This window comes from Herpailurus yagouaroundi, unplaced genomic scaffold (genome assembly GCF_014898765.1).
Source record: "Herpailurus yagouaroundi ecotype Mexico unplaced genomic scaffold, PumYag 195, whole genome shotgun sequence".
Lineage (NCBI taxonomy): Eukaryota > Metazoa > Chordata > Mammalia > Carnivora > Felidae > Herpailurus > Herpailurus yagouaroundi.
Window position 1 is genome coordinate 8,313,906 of NW_024412426.1, and position 25,104 is coordinate 8,339,009.

The following is a 25,104-nucleotide window of genomic DNA, read 5'->3' on the forward strand; positions in this document are numbered from 1 at the left end:
AATAGGGAAGGAGGTTGGGCAGTGCCAGTTTGCATTCTTTGACGGCATTGACCTACCTGATGCTTCCTGAGCTAGGTAGGGGCACAGAACCTGCAAGGATGGGTTTTTATATCCTAATTCTCTGTTGCTCCCTCACTCTCTGAGAGACAGAGGCAGAGAACACCTCATGGTGGGAGGTAGCCTGTGACATGCCTTATTTGTTCTCTCTTTTCCCAACCTTTTGGGAAGGCCCCTCAGAGCTTGGGAAGTGGGAAGTGGTTCCCATCCATGGTTTCTCTCTTGCTCACTGCAGGGCTGGCAGGAATAGGCTGGTTCCCACCCTGTGACATCATGTCAATCTTCCTTTGCATCTTGAGCTTCTGCTGCCTCCCAGTTTCTATTTCCAGGGGAACATGGCGGCTGAGTCTATATTTGGTGGGATGTTCTGCTTCCCTTTGGCACATTTGACTCAGGCTGTTGTTAATTAGACAAATTCAAGAGCCTGGAAACTGGAAACTGGAGTTCTGTGGCCTTTGCTACTTGTGTACCCCTGAGGCTGCCAGGGATAATGTGGCTGTTTTGGGCATAGTTCTTCCTGCCATTTGCATGATGAGGAATTCATCTTCTTCCAGGAAAAACTGTCTTAGTAAAGAATTTATTGTATGGTCTTTTGCCTTGAATGGCCTCATGAGTCTTCTGAGTCAAATTTATTTGTTTACTGAGTAGATATTTATTGAGTACCTACTGGGTACCCAGGTCTCTGATAACAAGTACTAATAAAGGAATTAAATAAGAGTCATGTGAAAACCATAGATAGTTGTTTCCAAGGGTGTTGAGAGGATATAGAGATTGTATTTTGAAAGTGATCAGTATGGGCTTTATAAGAAGGTGGAGTTTGAGTTGGACTCTCAAGGGTAGGATTTTGATTGGGGGCAGACTTGGGTGGAGGGGGGCTATAAAATGGAATTCCAGGTGGAGGAGATTGTGTGAGCAAAGGTGGGAGAAGGATGTATATGGGATCTGGCAAATGGATCAATATTATTTGAGCAAAGGATTTGTGTGGTGATGTGGTGGTAAGATGAATTCAGAAATGAAGGCTGGGGCTAGACAGTGGGAGCACTTTGGGGGTTACATGGGGCATCACAGAAGGTTTTACAGCAGGGATGTAGTAGATGAAATTTGGATTTTAGGAAGCATCTTCCAAAAGAGCTATCTCCTGGAGGATAAATTAAAGGGAGGAGAAACTGAAAGCAAGGAGACCAGTTCAGCTCAAGTCAATAATATATGCTAATATTTATTTCACATAGGTTAAATCATTTAATTTGCACAGCAATCCTCTGAGGTTGATACTATTATTATCTCTCTGTTTTAGCCAAGAAAATGAATGCACAGTGAGATTAGATGACTTATCCAACGTTATATAGCTGGTGAACCATGTCACTAGGATTTGCACTGAGGCAGTCTGGCTCTAGCATTTACATTCTCTTTACACTGCATGGTACATTTTTCTGTATGTTTTGAACCCAAACCATGTGGAAGGAGCCACTAGCAACACAGACGTGTAAATAAAACACAGTAAAACACATATAGTTTTGTCTTTCATCACTTAGTTGAGAGGTAATTATTTGGATAGTTCAAATGATAATTAAGTCTTGAACTATGGTGATAGTAACAGAAAAAGGGGAATGATTGACAGAATATGGTGCATCTCTGTGAGATGCATCTCTTAAAGATTACTTACTGTCCTTTTTTTTTTTTGCCTGATGTCCTGTGTCTTACAAACCATTATTTCATATATTGTGTCTAATTTATAGCATTTCAAACGGTAGTTTAAATATGCTCCCTTTTGTTTCATCTTGGCCAGAAGCCAAATCTCTGTCATTTTTATTACACCTATATTTCAAATGAGTAAATTGAATAAAGAGCCAGCCCAAGATTCCAAATTGTAAGTGTCCTTAAACCTCACAGCAAGCAGTCTTTAAGCACGTTCTGGTAGTTATTCTGCTTTTCTATTACCATCACTGTAGTTCAAAATTTAATTATCATCTGAACTGTCCAAATAATGGCTTAATTATTAAGAAGGATAAAAACTATGTGTATTTTGTTTACACTTACGTGTTTACATGAAGTGAACTCTATGCTTGTCCCAGTTTATTATCTTGAAAATTTCCAGGCCACACTGCAGAGAAGGGAAAATCAAATAGATGTCAGACTCCCTGAAATGAGGGGACAAAGCTGAGAGTCTGGTCAGTTGTAGTTCTCAGGACAGAGTAGCAGAGAGGGGAGAGTTGTATATAGATCTCCAGAGATTTTTAGGTCCCTTTTGAGGATTCAGCTGAGTACTTATGAGTGCCTGTCTGTGAGAAAACTACCTAAGCCTGGATAAAGAACTGCCTGAAAGGATTAGAGGTAACAGCCCTTACACAGAGTCAGAAATAGTGCCTATTCTCAATAGCCACACTAGAAACCTCAAGGTTCAAGGACATTGAGTGGAGTACACAAAAGAGTTTTCTTCAGCACTTGGGATTAATGAGCTCTAGATTAGATACTACTCTGGTTCTGCATAACAAATGTTAAAAGCAGGACACAAAAGGACTGAATTGTTTCCAAGAAACTGCATCAAAAACAAAGATCACAAATACTTGTGGGTAAAAATTTAGCATACAGTAAGATAAAATTTACAGTGTCAGCTATCCAATCAAAAATGATCAGCCATGCAAAGAAGATACAGTCTGTAATGAGATGAGTCAGTCAACTGACATTGAATCAGAATTGACCCAGATGTTAGAATTAGCAGACAAGGCCATTAAAAATAATTACAACAGTATGCCATATGTTAAAAAAGTTAAGACATGGGAGATATAAAAGGCCAGATTCAACTTTTAAAAATGAGAATTACAATGTGTGGATAATACACTGGATGAGACTAGTGGTAGGTAAGACTTTGTAGAAGGAAAGTTTGGTGAACTTAAAGTCATAGCAACAGAAAATATCCAGAAAGAGAGAAAAAGAAAGAAAGAAAGAAAGAAAGAAAGAAAGAAAGAAAGAAAAGAAAGGAAGAAGGGAGGGAGGGAGGGAGGAAAAGAAACAAAGAAAAAGAAAGAAAGAATAAAAGAAAGAAAGGAAGGAAGGGAGGAAGAAGGGAGGGAGGGAGGAAAAGAAACAAAGAAAAAGAAAGAAAGAATAAAAGAAAGAAAAAAGAAAGAAAGGAAGAAAGGAAGAAGGGAGGGAGGGAGGAAAAGAAAGAAAAAGAAAGAAAGAATGAAAGAAAAAAAAAGAAAGAAAGAAAAAATGAAGGGAGAATTTTAAGAATGAATAGAGCATTAGTAAGCTGTGGAACAACGTTAAGTGACCTAATATGCATGTAATTGGAGTTTACAAAGAAGAAGAGAGAGAGAGAGAGAGAGAGAAAGAGAGTGTGAGAGAGAGAGAGAGAGAGGACAGAAAAAATTATTTGGAGAAATAATGGGTGAAATTTCTAAATTTGTTGAAAACTATAAACTCTCAGCTCCAAGAAGCTCACAAACTCCAAGCATAAGGAACTTGAAGAAAACTACACCAAGTCACATGACAAGCAAGTTGCTCAAAACCATCAGTAAAGAGAAAATCTGAAAAGCAGCCAGAGGAAGGATACACTATATGTACAGAGTTGGGACAAAGATAAGGATGAGAGCAGATTTCTTTTGGAAAAACAAGCAAATTAAAGGAAGAAGTACTGAAAGACAAATACCCCTGTCAACCTAAATTTTATGTCCAAAGAACATATCTTTCAAATATGAAGGAAAAATGAAGATTTTTCAGACATGGAAAAGACATACTTATTATTAAAAACTCTTTAAATTCTTTAAGAGAAAGTAAACTGTTTAAACAAAAGCAGTAACAGTGTAGTGTAGTGTGGGATTTGTAGTATATATAAAAGTGATAGGTAGGGTAGCAGCAAAACAAGGGTTAGGAAGAGAAAATAGAAATGCACAATTATAACGTTCTTACACTATATGAAGTAGTATGCTCTCACTTTACTGCATAAAGTAAATATGCATACTATAAAAATAACAAGCAACCATGAAAATACATGAAAATAACCATGAAAATAACAAAGCAAAGAGTTATAGAGTAAACTATGTATAAAATGGAAATAACCATGAAAATAACATGAAAGCAACCATGAAAGCAACCATGAAAATAACAAAGCAAAGAGTTATAGAGTAAACTATGTATAAAATGGAAATAAAATAGAATCATACAGATATTCAGCTTACCCAAAATAAGGCAGAAAAAGAAGAGGGAAAGAACTACTAGAATGGACAAATAGAAAGATAAAAAGATAATAGATTAATACAACCATATCCATAAATACCCCAATTAAATAACAGAGATTGTCAGGTTGGAAAAAAACTATATATACTGCCTATAGGAAATACACTGAATATAAAGACACAAACTTTATAGCACTAAAAACCTATATTAGAAAAAAAAAGTCTCAGATCAGTGACTCAGATTCTGTCCTAAGAAACTAGAAAGAGCAAAGTAAACCCAAAGTAAGTAGGAAAGAAAGAATAAGAGCAGAAATAAATTAGAAAACAGAAAAATAGAAAAAAATTAATAAAACCAAAAGCTAGTTCTTTGAGAAGGCCAATAAAATTGATAAACTTCTACCAGACTGATCAGGGAAAAAATGAGGGAACATACAATTACCAGTGTCAGGAGAGGTGACATCACTGTAGATTTTACAGGTGTTAAAAAAAGAATAAGGATAATGTTATGAACAATTTTTTACCAGTAAATTCTACAATTTAGATCAAATTGACAAATTCCTTGAAAGATAGAAGCTAACAAAACTAGCTTAGAAAGAGACAAATAACCTGAATAGCTGCATTATGTATTTAATTTTTGGCTGAAAACGTTTCTACAAAGACAATTCTAGGGTGAGATAATGTCACCAGTGAATTCTACCAAACATTTAAATAGGAAACTTACACAAACTCTTCCCAGAAAATTGAAGAGGAAGGAATACTTCCCAACTCATTTTATAAGGCCAGCATTGCACTGATAACCGAAAACAGACAAAAACACCGGAAGGAAAGAACATTACAAACCATTATCCCTCATGGACATAACTGCAAAAATTCTGAACAAAATTTTAACAAACTGAATTCAAAAAGGTGGTAGATAAACCATGAAAATATGCTCAGCATCATCAGTCATTTGAGAAAGACAAATTAAAACTTCAGTGGGGGCACCACTATATGTCTACCAGAATGACTAAAATTAAAAATGCTGATGATAAGAAGTATTGGGAGGTGTGTGGAAGAATTGGAGCTCTTAAATGTTGGTGGTAGGAATGCAAAATGGCACACCACACTGAAAGACAGTTTAGCAATTTTTTAAAAAAGCTAAACATATATCTGCAATATGATACGGGCATTTCACCCGTTACCCAAGAACAATAAAAGCATATGCTTATACAATGACTTGTACACAAATGTTCACTGAGGCTTTTTTTTTGGAATAGCCCCAAAATGGAAACAACCCAAATACACATCAACTAAAGAATGGACAAACTGTTACATCAGTACAACGGAATACTACACAGTAATAAAAAGGAACAGACTATTGATATAAGCTATAACATGGGGTGAATCTCAAAATAATTATGCTGAGTAGAAAAACAGACAAAAATGAGTACATAATGTGTGATTCTATAGATCTCCATTCTAGGAGATACACACTGATGTATAGTGGCAGGAAACAGTGCTTTCCAGGAGAGAATGGAGAAGTGGGGAAGGATGAGAGGGAGATTACCAAGGGGCACAAGAAAACCATTTGGGTCAATGAATATGTTCATTATCTTGATTTTGGTAATAGTTTGATATCTTATTCAATTATACTTCAGTAGAGCTCTTAAAAATAATAATGACAACCTCAATGATTAAGAAGATGTTGTGTGAAAACTATATACTACACGGTGCTCCAGAAAAGTTAGTCATTAATTATATATAAGGGATTAAAGATGACTATGTGATTGTAAGATTAGGAACTTGTAAGGATGGTGGTAGAAGTAATAGAAATAAAGGATAGGAAATGATTTGCAAAAGATGGTGATTCTGTTTTCCCAACTGTGACATATAGGTGGAATACCCAGAAGCTAGTTGGGAATGTGGAACCACAGCTGCAGAGACGTGAGTGTGGCCACAAATATGTGCAAATGTTCACAGAGGTGAGGCTGGAGGCAGGAGGGTAGAGGAGATATTTGCAAGGACAGCATAGGGCAAGGGGAGAGTAGAAGTCTGTGGACACTCCTAGCAGATTGTATAGCAGTAATTGGGGTACTGTTTGGGATAGAGTAATTAGAGGTTATCTGAAATGATGACACTGGAGTTGAGCCAGCCATGTAGAGATAAAAAAGAAAAGTGTTCCAGGCTGAGGAACAACTGGAGAGACCTAGAGATGGGAAAGACTTTGATGTGTTTTAGCAACTGTTTAGGAGGCCAGTGTGGCTAGAGTTGGTAAAGGAGGAGGAAGGTAGTTTAAGCCTTGGTTAGGTTGATAGGATGTAATGAGTTTAGATTTTATCTTCAGGGTAAAATCTATGATGTTTTTTTAGAAAGGTCATTATGGATAAGTTGCAGGTGGATAAGTACTTGTGGAGGAGGCAAGTGAGAAGTTTCTTTCAGTAGTTCAGATGGGGAATGGTAGTGACTTGGACTAGGATCACCATGGAGTGGATAGATTAAAGGTAGAAAGATCAGGGCTTGATAAAAACCAAGGTCAGGAATCTTGCCAGTGACAAAACCATTGGGCCTTAAAATATTAGAGTTGGAAGTGGTATTAAGGATTGCTCGGTAGAACTCCTTAACCAACTACCATGTTTCCCATTTTGCTCTGGACACATACCTTAGCACATAGCAATAATTATCTTTCAAATTAGTGTGGTCCTTCAAAGTTTCCAATGTGTGTTCATATATGGTGTTTCCTTCAAGGGCATGGTCCTACCCTCCCTTTATCTCAGCTTGTTGCTCTGGTGTTGCTTGTTGCTCTCCAGCCTATTTGGTCATAGCTTGGTACTCAGGTGCAGGGAATGGTGGTTCTTGTGTTATAAAGTGGGACCTGGGGAAGGGTAGGAGATACAGATGATGGAACAGAAGCTGAGGGAAGCAATTCCTCTCGAAACTGACTTCCAAGTACACAACCAGCCATCTTGTCTTCAGAGAAAGGCTAGCACTGCCTCCCTCTCTTCTTCGAAGCTTCACCTTACATCCCAACCTATTGAAATCAGGCTCAGCATTCAGAAAGCATGCTATACTGTCTTCTCTTCTAGGGAGTCTTTCCCTGCTTCCCTTATCTGTTGTCATCTCACATTGTTTTGAACTCTCACTTTTGTATCTCTCTGGGCATTTGTCTCAGCTCAACATATTATTAATTATTTCAAACTTTCCCTGAGTGATTGTGTCTTTCACCTTTTTTTTATGCCCTATGATCCTTACTGCATATAACTCATGCATATAGCAGGGACCTGGTGAAGGTTGTTGAATTGAACCCATTCAAGTTCAAATACAAGCTTCAGACATGGTAGGTACAGAGAAAAGTTAGAAGGGAACTAAGATTCCTATGTGAATGTTTGTTGATTCGAGAGAGAAAGAGAGAGTGCAAGCAGGAGGGAGGGAGGGAGGAAGGGAGAAGGGGAGGGAGGGAGGGGGGGAGAGAGAGAGAGAGAGAGAATGAATCCCAAGCAGCCTCCACACTCAGCATAGAACCTGACATGGGGCTTGATCCCATCACCCTGGGATCATGACCTGAGCCAAAATTAAGAGTCAGATGCTCAACCAACTGAGCAACCCAGGTGCTTCTGAATGTTTATTTTTTTAATTAAAGTTTTTCTGGCTGAGATATAATTGACACATAACATTGTATTAGTTTTAGGTGTGCAACATAATGATTTGATATATCTATATACTGCAAAATGATTATCACAGTAAGTTTATTACTATCTGTCACCACATATAGTTACAGTTTTTTTTTCTGGAGATGAGACTTTTAAGATAGATCTATTCTTTTAACAACTTTCAAATATACAATACGGTATTGGTAATTATAGTCTTCATGTTGTCCATCGCATTCCCAAGGCTTATTTATCTTATAACTGGAAGTTTGTGCTTTTACACCACCTTCCTCCATTTCACCCACCCCCCACTCCCTGCCTCTGGAAACCAAGAGTCTGTTCTCTGTAGCTATGAGTTTGTTTTGTTTTAGATTCTACATATAAGTGAAATCATATGATATTTGTCTTTCTCTGTTTGACTTATTTCACTTAGCATAACATCCTGTAGTTCCATTCGTTGTTGCAAATGGCAAGATCTCATTCCAATGTGTATGGAATATTGGAATGTTCCAATGTGTACACACACACACACACACACACGCGCGCGCGCGCACACACACGAACGCACCACATCTTCTTTATCCATTCATCTACTGATGGACACTGGGGTGGTTTCCATATCTTGACTATTGTAAATGATGTTACAATAAACCTATATCTTTTCAAGTTAGTGTTTTCATTTCTTTGGGTAAATAACCCAGTAGTGGCAGTAGTAGAATTACTGGGTCATACGGTATTTCTATTTTTAATTTTTGAGGAACCTCCATTCTATTTTCCACAGTGGCTGCACCAGTTTATGTTCCCACCAACAATGCACAAGGATTCCCTTTTCTCCATATTCTCACCAACACTTGTTATTTCTTGTCATTTGATGATGGACATTCTAACTGGTGTGAGGTGATATCTCATTGTGGTTTTGATTTTCATTTCCCTGTTGATTAGTGATGTTCAGCGTCTTTTTCATGTATCCATTGACCATCTGTATGCCATTTTTGAAAAAATGTCTATTTAGATCCTCTGCTCATTTTTAAATCATATATATGTGTGTATATACATATGTGTGTGTCTGTGCGTGTGTGCATGTGCACGCGTGTGTGCACACACACATATTTTTGGTGTTGAGTTGTATTAGTTCTTTATATATTTTGGATATTAATCCAGTATCAGATATATCATTAGCAAATATCATCTCCCATTTAGTAGGTTGCTCTTTCAATTTGTTGATGGTTTCCCTCCCTGTGCAAAAGCTTTTATTTTGGTGTAGTATTTCCCTTGCCTAGAAGACATATCTAGAAAAATGTTGCTAAGGCTAATGTTAAAGACATTACTGCCTATGTTTTCTTCTAGGAGTTTTGTGTTTTCATGTCTAACAATTAGGGGTTTAATCCATTTCGAGTTCATTTTTGTGTATGGTATATAAAAATGATCTAGTCTCATTCTTTTGCATGTAGCTATCCAGTTTTCCCAGCACCATTTATTGAAGAGACTGTCTTTTCCCCATTGTATATTCTTGCCTCTTTTATTATGGATTAGTTGACCAAATAGGTTTATTTCTGGGTTCTGTATTCTGTCCCATTCATCTATATGTCTATTTTTGTCAGCACCATACTTTTCTTTATTACTATAGCTTTGTAGTATATACTGAAATCTGGGATTGTGATACCTTAAGTTTCATTCTTCTTTCTCAAGATTGTTTTGATAATTTGTGGTCTTTTGTGGTTCCATAGAAATTTTAGGATTATTTTTTCTAGTTCTGTGAAAACTGTTGTTGGTGTTTTGATAGGGAACGCATTGAATCTGTAGATTTCTTTGGGTAGTATGGACATTTTAACAATATTGATTATTCCAATCCATGGACATGGTAGGTCTTTCCATTTGTTTATATTATCTTCAGTGTCTTTCATAGTTTTAAGAGTACAGGTCTTTCACCTCCTTGGTTAACTTATTCCTAGGTATTTTATTCCTTTTGATGCAATTTTAAATGGAATTGTTTTCTTAATTTCTCTTCCTGATAGTTTGTTATTAGTGTATGGAAAAGCAACAAATTTCTGTATATTAGTTTTATATCCTGCAGCTTGGCTAAATTAATTACTTCTAATAGTTTTTTTTTGGTAGTCTTTAGGGTTTCCTATGTGTAGAATCATGTCATCTGCAAATAGTGACAAATAAGGACAGTCTAACTTATCCTTTCCCAGCTTGGATTCCTTTTATTTCTTTTTCTTGTGTGATGGTTGTGGCCAAGACTTCCAGGACCATGTTGAATAAAAGTGGTGAGAATGGACATCCATATCTTGTTCTAATCTCAGAGGAAAAGCTCTCAGTTTCTCACCACTGAATATGATGTTAGCTGTGAGTTTCTCATTTATGGCCTTTATTATGTTAAAGTATGTTCCCTCTAAACCCATTTTGTTGAGAGTTCTTACCATGAACAGATATTGCTTTTCTCAAATACTTTCTCTGTATCTATATGATCACATGATTTTTATCTTTCATTTTGTTAATGTGTATCGTATTGATTGATTTATGGATATTGAATCATTTTGCATCCCTGAAATAAATCTCACTTGATTGTGGTGAATGGTCCTTTTAATTTATTGTTGAATGTGGTTTGCTAATATTTTGTTGAGGATTTTTGCATATGTGCTTATCAGAGATATTGGCCTGTAGTGTTCTATCTCTCCCTCCCTCCCTTCCTTTCTTTCTTTCTTTCTTTCTTTCTTTCTTTCTTTCTTTCTTTCTTCCTTTCTTTTTTTCTTTCTTTTTTTCTTTCTTTCTTTTCCTATCAGGGTAATGCTGGCCTCATAGAATGCATTTATTTGGAAGCTTTTTTTACCTCTGCTATATTTTGGAATAGTTTGAGGAGAATAGGTATTAACTCTTCTTGAAATGTTTGGTAGAATTTATCTATGAATCCCTCTGGTCCTGAACTGTTGTTTGTTGGGAGAGTTTTGATTATGAGTTCAATTTTGTTACTAGGCCAATTGGCCTGTTCATATTTTTTATTTCTCTTGATTCAGTTTTGGAAGATTGTATGCTTCTACGATTTTATCCATTTCTTCTAGGTTGTTCAATTTGTTGGCATATAATTTTTCATTGTAGTCTCCTGTAGCCTTTTATGTTTCTGTGGTGTTGGTTATTTCTCATCTTTGATTTCTGATTTTATTTATTTGGGTTCTCTCTCTTTTTTTCTTGATGAGTCTGATAAAAGATTTATCAATTTTATCTTTTCAAAGAACCAGCTCTTGGTTTCATTGATTTTTTTTCTATTGTTTTTTTAAATCTCCATTTCATTTATTTCTGCTCTTACATTTATTATTTGCTTCCTTCTGCTAACTTTGGGTTTTGTTTGTTCTTTTCTAGTTCCTTGAAGTGTAGGGTTAGCTTGTTTATTTGAGATTTTTCTTGTTTCTTGAGGCAGGCCTATATCACTACACATTTTCCTCTTAGAACTACTTTTGCTGTGTCCCAAAGATGTTGGACTATACTGTTTTCATTTTCATTTGTTTCCATGTATTTTTTCTTTCCTCTTTGATTTCTTCATTGCCTCACTGGTTGCTTAGTAGCATGTTGTTTAACTTGCATGTGCTTGTGTTTTTTTCCAGTTTTTTTTCTTGTTTCCACCTACCTTTGTAGTTGGAAAAAATGTGTGGTATGATTTCAGTTTTCTTAAATTTAGTGAGATTTATTTTGCAGCCTAACATATGATTTATCCTGGTGACTGTTTCATGTACACTTGAAATGAATTAGTATTATGTTGTTTTGGGATATATACCCATATATACCTGTCAAGTTCACCTTGTCTAATGTGATATTCACAGACTGTTCCCTTATTGATTTTTTTGTCTGAATGATGTATCCATTGATGTGAGTTAAAGTTTCCTTCTATTATTGTAATACTGTCAATTTTCTCCTTTATGTCTATTAGTATTTGCTTTATGTGTTTAAGTTCTCCAGTATTGGGTACATAGATATTTACAACTGTTATATCCTCTTGTTGTGTAATAATTTTATTATTCCTAATTATAGGCTTTTCTTTTCCACTTAAAGAAGTCTCTTTCACACTTCCTATAAGGCCAGTTTACTGGTGATAAACTCCTTTAACTTTTGTTTGGGAAACTCTTTACTTCTCCTTCAGTTGTCATAGATAACCTTATCAGGTGGAATATTCTTAGTTGTAGGTTTTTTTTTTCCTTTCAGCACTTTGATATATCATGCCATTCCCTTCTGGCCTGCAAAGTTTCTGCTGAAAACCTAACTGATAGCCTTATGGGGTTTTCCTTGTGGTTTACTAGTTGCTTCTTTCTTGATGCTTTAAAAATTCTCTTTATCTTTAACTTTGACATTTTCATTAATATGCGTTGTGATGTGGACCTGCTTGGGTTCATATTGTTTGGAACTCTCTGTACTTCCAGAATCTGGATGTTTGTTTCCCTTCCCCAGGTTAGGGAGGTTTTTAGCTATTATTTTTTCAAAGAACTTTTTTTTTTTTTTGCCACTTTTTCTTTTTCTTTTTCCTCTGGGACACCTATAATGCAATGTTTGTTTGCTTGATGTTCAAGAAATCTATTCTTATTTTGTTTTATTCTTCTTTCTTTTTGCTGTTAAGCTTGGGTGATTCTTATTACCCTGTTTTCCAGATCACTGATCTGTTTCTGCATCCTCTAATCTACTGTTGAGTCCCTTTAGTGTATTTTTCATTTCAGTTTTTGTATCCTTCAACTACTATTGGTTCTTTTCTGTATATGTTTTTTGTCTTTTTTGAAGTACTCACTATGTTCATCTACTCTTCCCTCCACTCCAGTGAGCATCTTTATGACCATTATTTTGAAATCTTTATCAGGTAAGTTGGTTATCTCCATTTCATTTAGCTTATTTTCCGAGGTTTTGTCTTGTGGTTTTTTTTTTTTTCCATTTGGTATGCATTCTTCTGTCTCATTTTGCTTGACTTTCTGTGTTTGTTTCTATTAATTAGACAGAAGAGCTACTTCTCCTAAACTTGAAGAAATTGTCTGGTGTATGGTCACCCCTGTGCAGACTGTGTGTGCCTGGTAATTTTGGCTGGCTGGCTGGAGTTGTGGCTGACTTGGGTTGTGGATTCTGGGGCACTTCATGCTGTGGTTGCCCTGGTAGGATGACTAGAGTTGAAGTGGGCATGGGCCAGGGTGGCCCCAAGGTTCCCTGGCAGGACAGCTGAACTTGAAGTGGGCACATGCTGGTGGAGTGCTGGGGCTCTCCATGAAGAAGATATCCTGGGAGGACAGTTGAAGCTGACATAGGTACAGGCTAGGGTGTTGTGTGGCACTCTGTGCATGGGGTGTCCTGGTGGGGTAGCTGGATGTGAAGTAGGGTGTGGGTTGAGGGGTCCTGGCACTCTGTATTGAAGATGTCCTTGTTACTTGTCTGGAGCTGAAGTGGTATGAGCTAGGAGTGGTTCTGGAATGCTTTGTGCCTGGGTCATCTTGGTGATCTGGCTGGAGCTGTAGAGAGCACTGACCAGGGGTTTCCTGCACAGGGGCCACTGTGATAGGAGGATTGGGTTAGTGTGGCCTAGAGGCCTGTGGCTCACTGAGGTGCTAGGCTGGCTGGTCTCTGCTCCCATCCATACTGTCAAAGTAGAGGGGAAATGTAAACTGTGGCTCCCACCAACTTCTTCAACCTGAAGAGAGTTCTAGCAGCTACCCCACATTTGGCAGAGTTCTAGGGCTGGTTCCTTTATATTTTAGTTGCCCTTTTATTTTCTTTTATTCCCCCCCCCCCCATATTTATATTTAAATTCCAGTTAGTTTCAGGTGTAGAATTTAATGATTCATCACTTACATACAATACCCAGTGCTCATCACAAGTACCCTTCTTAATACCCATCGCCTATTTAACCGGTCTCCCTGACCACCTCCTCTCCAACAACCCTCAGTTTGTTCTCTATAGTTAAGAGTCTGTTTCCTGATTTGCATCTTTTGTTTCCCCCTCACTATGTTCATCTGTTTTGTTTCTTAAATTCAAACTGCGGCATTTTTTTTTTCTGTGCCCTGGGGCAAGTGAATCTACTCACAGTCTCTTAGTACTATTCCTCCCCACTGCAGTTTGCAATGTTGGGGATGAAGGTTTCCTTTGTTACCTCGGTCTCTTTTGCCATTCTCTCTGTAGTCTGTCTGTCTTTTTTTTTTTTTTTTTTTAAATTTTTTTTTCAACGTTTATTTATTTTTGGGACAGAGAGAGACAGAGCATGAACGGGGGAGGGGCAGAGAGAGAGGGAGACACAGAATCGGAAACAGGCTCCAGGCTCTGAGCCACCAGCCCAGAGCCCGACGCCGGGCTCGAACTCACGGACCGCGAGATCGTGACCTGACTGAAGTCGGACGCTTAACCGACTGCGCCACCCAGGCGCCCCTGTAGTCTGTCTTTCATTGTACAGAAGCTATTAAGTCAGCCCTCTGTTCTTCAGGAGGAACTGTTCTATATATAGGTGTGGATTTGGTGTGTCTATGGAGAAGATGAGTTCAGGGTTTTCTTATGTCACCATCTTGGCTCAGAAGTCCATATTTTATTTATTTATTCATCTGTTGATGGACACTTGGGTTATTTCCATGTTTGGTTATTGTAAATAATGCTGCAGTGAACATGAAGGTGTAGATATCTTTTCAAAAGAGTGATTTCATTCCATTGGGATAAATACCCAGTAGCGTAGTTGCTGGATCATATGGTAATTATATTTTTAATATTTTGAGGAACCTCCATTCTGTTTTCCATGGTGGCTACTCCAATTTACATTCCCACCAACTTCATACAAAGGTTACCTTTTCTCCACATGCTTGCCAAGGCTTATTATTTCTTGTTATTTTAATGATAACCATTTTAACAGGTGTGAGGTGATAGCTCATTGTGGTTTTGATTTGCATTTCCCAAATGATTAGTGAGGTTGAGCACCTTTTCATTTACCTGTTGGCCATTTTGTGTATCTCCTTTGGAAAAATTCCTGTTTAGATCCTCTGCTCATTTTTTGGTTAGAGTGGTTTCTTTTTTCCTTTTGAGTTGTATGAGGTTTTTTTTTTTTATATTTTTATATTAACCCCTTATCAGATATATGATTTATAAATATTTTCTCCTATTCAGTGTGTTGCCTTTTCATTTTGTTGGTGGTTTTCTTTAATGTGCAGAAGCTTTTTAGTGTGATGTAGTACTACTTGTTTATCTTTTCTTTGTTGCCTCCCCTGTGAATTTTGATTATAGTATCTCTACGCCAGGTATAAATGATGGAGTAGGAGTGGAGGTGGGGACAGAAAGGAAATAAAGGGAATAAATGGAGCACTTGGGGGTGCTAGAATTAGGAAAGTATGTCTGTGGCAAAATGCCCTTAGAGAACTACAATTCTGAGTATGAGCCTGACCACCATCCTAACTCTTCCTTGTTTAAAATTTAAAATAGTCTATGGGGAGATATTCTCTTTTTAGGATCATTATTCTGATTTTATTACAGAGCTCAGTTGGGAAATTAATTTTTTATTTTAGGAATTTGCTAGAATATATCTGTGGCAGAAACTGGTAAATACTCAATAAGGTCATTTCCTCCTCTTCCTGGGCATATAGCTTGACTACATTTCTCTTTCTTCTCCCTTGTAGTTAGGTATTGATGTAAAACAGAGCCCTGGGCAGTGGAATATGGGCAAAAGTAATGACTGGCTAGGTCTGGCCCTTCCTGCGTTATCATCTATGCTTTTTCTCTTCTTGTGTGCTGGCTGAATGCCAGAGATCCAGTCTAGAGGAGCACTATCCAGTAGAACTTTTGTGGTGATGAAATGTTCTAGAGCTCTGCTATCCAATATGGTAGCCATGCATTTACTGTGCACGTCAAATACAGCTAACAGGACTGGGGTACTGAATTTTTAATTTTATTTAATTTTAGTTAATTTAAATGGCTACAAGTGGCTAGTAGCTACCATGCTGGATAGCACAGCTTTTAATGGAAGGAGTCTGGTCTCTGAGTGACTGGATTGAGCAGAGTTCTTGGCCTACCTGCACAACATGGTAAAGTGCATGAGAAATACATATTTACTGTGTTAAGACACTGAGATATAATATCTGTTCCATAAAATGAGGGATACCTGCTGATATACCTACACTAAAAATTCATATGGTATGCATCTTCAACTGGAAAGCATTGTGGCTGGACAAACCCAATATCTAATATCAAACCTAATTATCTAGTGTCATTCCTAAATAGACAATTTAATCTTATTTCACCTCCCTTAAGCTCCCAGTTTTGCCCCCCATCCTATTTTCTCGGAGGGAAGTGATGAACAAAAGGCCATGAGGCAAACACTACCTCCTTTTCCTACTCAGGGTAGAAGAAACTGCTCAGGGTTCTGATTTCCTCTCCATCCTAGCTCACCGTGTAGGCTTGGGCAAATCACTTGTTATTATCTCTTGTTATTGACTTCTTTACCTATAAAATTATGATTTCTGGATTTGCTTTTTTTTTTTTTTTAAATATATGCTCTCTTCAGCATCCTGTTTCTTCTTCTTTGCTTGGGTGATCCTCACTCCAAGTGCTTCTGGCTCAGGCCCTTCCAGGCCTTTCTAAGCTCTATTCTGTGCCTCTGTCTTCACACCTTCATGTCTTTCCTCTTTATCATTGATTATGCCCATACCTGTTAATACTGCCTCACACCTCACTCACTTTCAGCCTCTCCAGCCTCATTTCCATGTCAAACTCTGCTCAGATGGCTTTTAGGAATATCACTATAATGCCCTTCTGTTCATCTTCAAAAGGGTGGGATCTGGGAACAGATGAGTCTCCCCTGTCTGAGTACTTAATCCTGTGACATGGTTTTTCTCCCATATCTATAAATTCTAGGCTTTTACTTCCTCCACTCCCAGAGTGTCTGAAGAATTAAAAGTTTGTAAATTGCCTTGAATTCCTTGGGGATAACTAGCAAGTGTAAAGAATAAAAATCATTTCATATAAAGCTGTTGAAAAACAGGCAGTGAATTGATTCACAGTCTCCCCCATTGGGCTATGATTATGAGTGTCTCGGATGAAATATCACATTTCAGCAAGACAGGTGATGCCTGTGTTAGGCTGCTAATTGTAATAAAAAGCTTAATTTGCACTTCTGTTTCTCATTCCAGTGGGTTGGGGAGTGGGGGTGGCAAGGATGGGGCTATTCAGGGAGTCTTTATAAGCTTGTCCTTGAGTTGGTGATGGGAAAATGATTGTTCCAGCATTGTACAGTCAAAGCTTGACTGCTGTGTGCCATTAGCTCCCCGGCTATTCTGTTTCTCAATAACATTCTCATTTTTCCTGTCTCCTAAGGTATAAGCTTTGCATTCATCACTTACTCACCTACCTCTTCCTTTTATTTTCCTTACGCTTGTCCTCCCCTCCTTTCTCCTTTTCTTGTACCCCCATTTCTCTTTTCTTCCCTTCCTTTCTTTTACCATAATTCCTTAATAATTTTGATTATCTATTATATTGAAGAGACTGAAATAAGGTGATGAATGAGATAAAAAAGTTCCCTGCCATTGTGTAATTGCAAACTATGATGGTTGACAAACAATGATACAAGGAATTCTGACAAAGAGTTATTTAGTTGTTCATTCAACAGATAATTAAAGAGAGCTTACTGTGAGCCAGGCAGTGTTCTACAGACTTAGGATACACCAGTGAACAACTGATAGTGGGGATATGATGGGTAAAGCACAGCCTTCTCTGAGATTGCAAAGCAGGTAATCTTGTCTCACCTAAAGGGTCTAGAGGGACCCCAGAGAAGAGGTGCTTTGATTGAACCCAGCAGGATGAGAAGAAATTAGTTTGGCCAAAAGGGTCAGGGGAAATGGTTCAGCTAGCTGTTGCAGGGGAGGAGCTTGTGAGAAAGAAGGAAAAGTTTATTCACTGCTAGTGCATATGGTGTATGGGTCCAGAGTGGCAAAAATGAGTCCTGAGACCCAGGCAGGGACCAATCCATAACGGCCATCTAAGCCACCGCAGTGAGTCCAGAATTCATTCAGGGCATTTGAGGACCACTGAAGGTAAGGACAATTTGTATTGGAACTGTCCAACAGAACTTTCTGTGATGGTGGAGATTCTGCGATGGCCAATATGGTAGCAACTAAGCATGGTAACTTTTGCACACTTGAAATATGGACTATTGTGCCTAAGGAACTGAATTTTATTTATTTTATTTTATTTTATTTAAATTTAAATGGCCACACGTGGCTAAAAGCTACCTTATTGGACAGTGCATATCTGAATCATCTTTTCAAATCATATCCAGAATTACAACCCCGTGTTTTCTGCGCTGCACCGCCGTGTGGCCTTCTGCTCCTGTGAAGCCTTTCCCAACCACTGAGGCCTGAGGTACCAATCAAATCTCCCAGTTAATTGGATAGCAACTTCCTACAGGTTCTTATGTGTGTCTGCCTTCTTCCTTCACACTCTCAGACTGAGGACTACTCTTGGCTTTTGTTTTTATCCTATGGCAGGGCACATAGCCTCTGTTCACTGAGTAATTTTTTGTTTCGGGATTGACTCTTGTTTTCCTTCCTGGGCTGATTATGGGTAAAAAGCTCAGGGATGCAGACACTAGCTTGGTCTATGGGCTGCCCCATTAGATTTGTATATCCCAGCCCCCTGAATGTGCATGGGGGACATCTGCCTGAGAAGCCAACCTGCATGGCCTCTCAGAGTCCTGCCAGAATCTCTCACTTGTCCACCCCTTGGACACTTCAATTCTGTGAATGAAGTGAGGTAGGGGGATTCTCTGCTTCTTCATGGAAAGGCAAGATGTCACTTCATGGCGCCTTGTTGCCACCCAGAAGAACTGTTGGGTTGCTCTTCTAAAAGCCTTATGGTGACAGGGGGCTTGCTTTCCATTCCTGTATTTTCTCTTGACAGTCAAATCACTTTCCCACTGGGGTTTACAGCTTAAAACTGATTGGGAAAGGGTCTTATTTCCACGCTTATGTTTTCAGCTTGAAGCATAAAAGAAAATGTTCTTATGCTTTCAATTGATTTGGGGATAATCAATGATCCACCACTTTTCTTGCTTCCCTCAGTCACCAGAGCCAAAGATGTGTGAAGCTCCCACCTGAGTTCTCTCATGTGATTAGCCCAGGGCTAGTTCTTCTCTCTCTGGAAGTACAGATAGTGTTGCCCCATTTTCAGAGTACATAGAAGATAAGGGACATGGTAATTTTAGTGATGGAGTGAAGATTTTGCCCTGGCAGAGTCTCAGTTCCCACTTGGAGAATGTATTTTCATAGAATTAACGACAGACTGTCGCAAATATCATTTAGTCAGTGCTTATATTTTCTCAGTGTCCCTTTGGTTGTTGTCACCTGCAGTGACAGGGGCCTCATTGCCACTTGAGGCTGTCCTCCTGTCCTCAGGCCCTTCTGACTATTGGAACATACTTCACTGGGCTGAACTAAAATCTGCCCATGGGAGCTTTCACTCCTGGCTTCTGGCCTTCCTCTGGGGACCTGATAAGCCCAGCCTCATCATCCCTCCTTCACATGAATACCCCTGAGTATTTGATGATAGCCCAGTCTTCTCTTCTCTACTAGGCTCCCAGAGTTCTTTTAACGATTTCTTGGCGGATGGGATATCAAGCCCCAGTCCTCTTGGCTGGCCGTTTTTAGTTTCTCCTCAGAGCAAGCACCCAGAAAAAAACAGATCAGCTTTATGTAGAGATGTGGAGAATTAGCATCCTGGGCAGAAATGGCATGAAATCTTGTGTAGTTGTGTATCACAGGGAGGTCCAAAGTAGTGGTCCTGCCTGCATAGTGAGGGAATCTTACTTTTTTGTCCTGTGTCCTCAGACAGACTCAGCTGTGGGAGGATATGTCTCTCATTTGCATCAACACTGTCTGGCACAGTGTCTCATCCAGAGTGGGTACTTGGTGAATATTTGCTGTTGGGCTGTGGGGATGATATCAGTCCTGCTTTAGAGCAGAGGGCGTCCAGAGAGAGAATGAAATGAGATGGGATGCATGTAGGATCTAAAGAGCACTTCAAGTGAGGGCACAGAGCTTACAATTAATTCAAAAAATAAATGAAGAGGCAGTGGAAGGAACTGAAGGAAGAGACTGAAGTGGCTGCAGCCACAAGAAAGATGATATTAGGAGAGGCAGACTCTGTATTGGGATGGGAGAGGTGAGAAGCAGAACGCTTGTTGTTTTCCATTTCTCCAGGAGACTCCTTCTTGAGGCCTCCCCCTCTGCATAAATGATGGCGACTCCTTACAATGGCTCTCAGAAGCAGGAGACAGGGCAGGACTGTTGTGTTCTTTGTTCAGATGAGCAAAGGGCCCAGGGGATTTGCCTCACCTTCCCAAGGGAAGAGGATCAGTTATGGATCCAGCGTTCCTGCGGCCATTCATGTCACTGTGGGGATTGGCTTCAGTGAATTCAGGGATGGCCAGAAATGAGAGGTTAGGAAACTGGAGAAAGTTGAGAGAGCTTTTAAAAGAAGCCATGCTGTTCGTGGTGTTTGGTGGTGCCAGTTTGATTCAGTTTAGTAGCTATTTGTTGAGTCTCTGTGTGTCCTTCCTGCTGGAAAGAATAGTCATGTGCTCTATTCCTTCAGAAAAGCTATATGGGCATGAAGGTCAGTGACAGCTACCCTTCAACAGGGGAATGCGTTTAATTTATGAGTTGGGGAAAGATATAACGGGCTCAAAGTGGTTGCTGAAAGCCATACCCTTTTGTATAATAAGAGATTAGAACTTGGTGTCTCTGGCTTAGAGGTGATTCTCTTAGGCTGCCAGCTCAGTGCTTGGCCCTGTGGCTCCACGTCTGAGAGAGCCCTAGGTCCTGTGGAAGTCACAAAGATGAACAAGATATGGTGAGCTACAACAAATTACAATCTAGCAAGGGAAGTAAGTCAGATGGACATGTAGCTATATAATTATATTATTCCACTATGCTGTTTTTACAAGGGAGGGAGAAATTGCTTCCTACTGAGAGGATAACTAGAAGCTTCATGAAGCAGGAGATAATTTGACATGCTGTTTGACCTCCAAACTTCCCCTGCCCTTATCTTTCCATCTCTATACTTTCCACCCAGGTGGTCAAACCAAAATTCCAGAGGAGTCATTACTGATGCTTCTCTTTTTCCTCTTCTCTGACATCCAATCTGTTGCTGGTTTGCTTAGCATCTGTCTCCAGCATAGAACTTTATTCTATCCATTTCACTGTATTCACTGTCACCACTGAAACCCTGGACACAACCACCTGTTGCTGGGACTGTTGAAAGAACTTTCTAGGTGGCTTAAAATTCTGCTCATTTTCCTAGCCTATCAACAGTTTTTTGGCAGCAGCCAGAGTAATCTCCCCAAAAGGTAATTCAAGATCCTGGCACTCCTCTGCTCACAAAACCTATGTGGCTTCTTATATTAGTCAGTGAAATATTTTTTCACAGGTTTGTTTTTTTTCCAGTTTGCATTTTATTGATGTCAGTGTTCAGACCTTGACCACATATTCCTGCAGTGGGAACAGCCTCTCCTCCTACTGCTGCTTCTTGGTCTTCAGGTTCTCTTTGTGCTTGGTCAGCTGGCAGCACCTGGCATATGTCTTCCTGGGCTGCAGATCCAGGGGCTTTTTCTTCTTCTTCTTCTTCTTCTTCTTCTTCTTCTTCTTCTTCTTCTTCTTCTTCTAATGTTTCTTTACTTTTGAGAGAGAGAGAGGGAGGGAGGGAGGGAGAGAGAGAGAGAGAAAGTGTGTGTGGGGGCAACAGAGAGAGAGGGAGACAGATCCCAAGCAGGCCCCTTGCTGTCAGTGCATATCCTGATGTGGGTCTCAAGCCTGAGCCAAACTGTGAGATCATGACCTGAGCCAAAACCAAGAATTGGATGCTTAACTGACTGAACTAGCCAGGTGCCCCAGGGGCTTGTACTTCTTTCCCTTGTACAATTTCCTGAGGTTCCCTTTCTGAGTCTGGTTAATGACAGTGAGAACATGGGCAATAGATTTGCTAACAACTCAGATCTTGGAGAGTTTGGAAGGAAGCTGTGTGGCCTGTCACTTTGGTGACACACAGCTGGGACAGTTCAGGTTTTCTAGCTGCAGCTCCCTCTTCTTGCTATGAAGGTATTGAGCCTTAATCCTGGCCATGGCTACACAAGCTGCTGCCACCTGCTCCTTGGGGAAGAGAACAATTTTAGATATTTCAAACAAGGAATATTAATATAAGATTTTGTTGCATAGATGAAATAGAGGATGGGAGGCAACCAGAGCAGGAAACCGCTTCTAACTCTAGATTGGTAGGACCCAAACCCCAGAACCTAGAAGCTGCTCAACAATGATGCATCCTGCCTGCCGGGAGCTGTGACCTTAGAGGAAGGGGATGTCTTGTGGGAAGCTGCAAGGACAAAGGAGATGCCACCATTGTTGTAAAATGCCAATTGAAACCAAGAAGAGGGGGATACTCCGGCCTCTCTCTTCTTCCTGTATACTAGTCTTCCATTATCAAGACACCTTGAGAAAGGCTGAATGGTAGAAATAGATTGACAGAAAGTAGGTGAAGACTGGCATACTCCCAGCTCTCTGCCATTGCCTGCAGGGCCTCACCTGATCTGCTCCTGACCACCTGTCCATCCTTGCCTTGTACCAACCTGTTTTCCTCCTAGCAGGCCTGCTCTGCCAGTCTCCTTTCTGGTCCTGGAGTATCCCAGGCTCTTCTTTCTGTACTCCTTTGGGTAATGTTCTCTCTTTCTGGAATAGGCATCCCTTGGTCACTTTCATGGTTGGCTCCTTCTTTGCATCCTTCAGTCTTAGCTCAAATGGTATCTCCCCAGAGGGCCTTACCTGACCACTTTATTTATTTATTTATTTATTTATTTATTTATTTATTTAAAGTTTATTTATTTTTTAGAGAGAGAGAGAACAGGGGAGGGGAGAGAGAGAGGGAGACACAGAATCCGAAACAGGCTCCAGGCTCTGAGCTGTCAGCACAGAGCCTGACGCGGGGCTTGAACCCATGACTCATGAGATGATGACCTGAACCAAAGTCAGATGCTCAACCAACTGAGCCACCCAGGTGCCACCCCATTTAAAGTAGCTTCCCTCACCTTACAGATGACTACTCTGTGATATCACCCTGGCATTTTGTTGTGGTGCTTATCATAATCAAACTTATTTATTTGTTTGCTATTTATTAGTTGTCTTTCCTGAGTTCATTCAGGTCTGTGCTCAAATATCACCTCCACAGGAAGGCCCTCTATGACCACCCAAGCTGAGGAGTGCCCCTTTCCTATCACATTCTATTTCACTACACAGCTTAATCAACATTCTTTTTTATATAGTTAGTCATTGCTTGGCAAACACACCCACTCCTCTCAGCCCCACCCCCAACCCATACATTTTTCTTCCCCACTAGATTATAAACTCTGTGAAAGCAGTGTGTAGATATTCACTTGAAAGGAAAGCCCCATGAAGGAAGGGGACTTATGTGTCCCATTCAGCTGCGTGAACTGTTATAAATGTCTCCAGCAGAATGATGCCAGACGTAGTACACACTTAGTGAATACCTGTGGCATGAACGAATAAATAGTGTTGAAGTTGAGTAGAATCTCAAAAGCAGTGATGGGAGAGAAGAAAGAAGATTCTCAACCAATGGAAAAGCAGAGATATTGGAAAGTGTACATTTTGGGAAAGACGAGAACTTTGGTTTGTTGGAATGTAAAGACCGTGATGGGTGTTAGGTAGGGGTTAAGTCAAAAAAAGGCAGGTTGAGGCCAGATTATGGAAGACCTTAAAGGCTGTTCATGAGTTTATTCAGTTAGGTATGAGGGAGCTGTGAAATACTCATACTAAGCCCTGAAATACACATAGAAAGTGTCTGAAGATTTACTTCACTTTTAACACCAGTGACAATTCTGTGGCTTTCTGAGAGTCATAATTGGTTTAGACAGAGGGATGCCATTAGCAAAGATTGGTGAACTTAAGAGGAATTCTAGTTTGGTTAATTGGTTGAATCATTTATTCATCAAGGATTGAGATACCTGGTAATAACCAAGTTCTGTGCAAAGGAAGAGACATTTAAATGTAAAGCAGGATATTAATGTAAATGTAAAAATGGGATCCCTTCCCTTGGGCTCACTGTCTAATAAGGGAGGTAAACCTGTAAACAGGTCATTATAATGCAGTGTGATATGTGCTATTAGAACTCTGTGTACCATGGGTGGGGGCAGAGCAGGGGTAGCAGCCAGCTCTTCCTGGGGCTGTTAGGAAGGCTGTTCACATCCCAGGCCAAGCTTGGAAGGTGAGCAGGCAATGGCAGGAGAACAAAAGTGTGAAGGGAAATGAAAACAGAGGGAGCAGTATAAAATGTAGAGGAGTACAAGAGCCTGGCTGTCTGGGAAACAGGAAGCAGCAGTCTTGTGTGCAGAGTGTATGGGGGCTGGGCAAGTGACCAGGGCACCATGGATTGGATGTGATGAAATGTGTGAGGTCAGAAATATGGGAGGGGCCAGGTAATGAAGACCTTTATCACCTTAAGGTAAGGAGTTTGAAGAAGAGGTCTGTTTCCTCCCACTCCCTGACTTCTTCTTATAGCACAAATGCTCTCTTTGTGGCCCCGTCATACCCAATTTACACTCATTCGTGTTCATTTTTTTGCTAAAAGTATTGAATAAGTTTCTATTATATGCCAGACACTATTGTATACATTGAAGATTCGGTGGTGAATAAGGTAAACGAGTTGCCCTCATGGAGTTTATAGTCTAATGGGGAAGGTACATACATCTATATGTGTGTATGTACATATTGTGTATATTTGTTACCAAGTAATGATCAATTTTGTGAAAATAACATTTATGTGTGTATATGTGTATACATTATTTTGCCAAGTTAATTATTAGTTCTTGGAAAAATAAAACACTGTAAAGAAATAAAACACAATGAAAGGGGGTGTTTAAGTTTTAGAAGGTATTTCTGTTCTGTGGAAGTGACATGAAAAAGATCTGAATAGAGGAGCAAGCCAGGTATCATGGGGAAGAGCGTTTTAGTCAGAGAAGACAGCAAGTGCAAAGGCCCTGAGGCAGGAGATGTTCCAGGAAGAGCAAGGAGGACAGTGTAGCTAAAGTACAGTGAATAAAGGAAGAGGGATAGCAATAAAGGAAGCAATTAGCAACCAATCATGGTGGGCTTGCAGGTGATGGCTGAAGTTACAGATTTTATTCTAAATGTGATGAGAAGTCATTGGAAAGTTTTGAACAATACATTATGAAAGAATCATGCTAATTGTTTGTA

At 39.5% G+C, this 25,104-nt stretch overlaps 1 pseudogene; it reads right to left on the reverse strand.

Annotated features, from left to right (window-relative positions):
- Positions 1–233: 233 nt before the first annotated feature.
- LOC121011668 (60S ribosomal protein L35-like) lies at positions 234–22,072 on the reverse strand (annotated as a pseudogene).
- Positions 22,073–25,104: the final 3,032 nt, after the last annotated feature.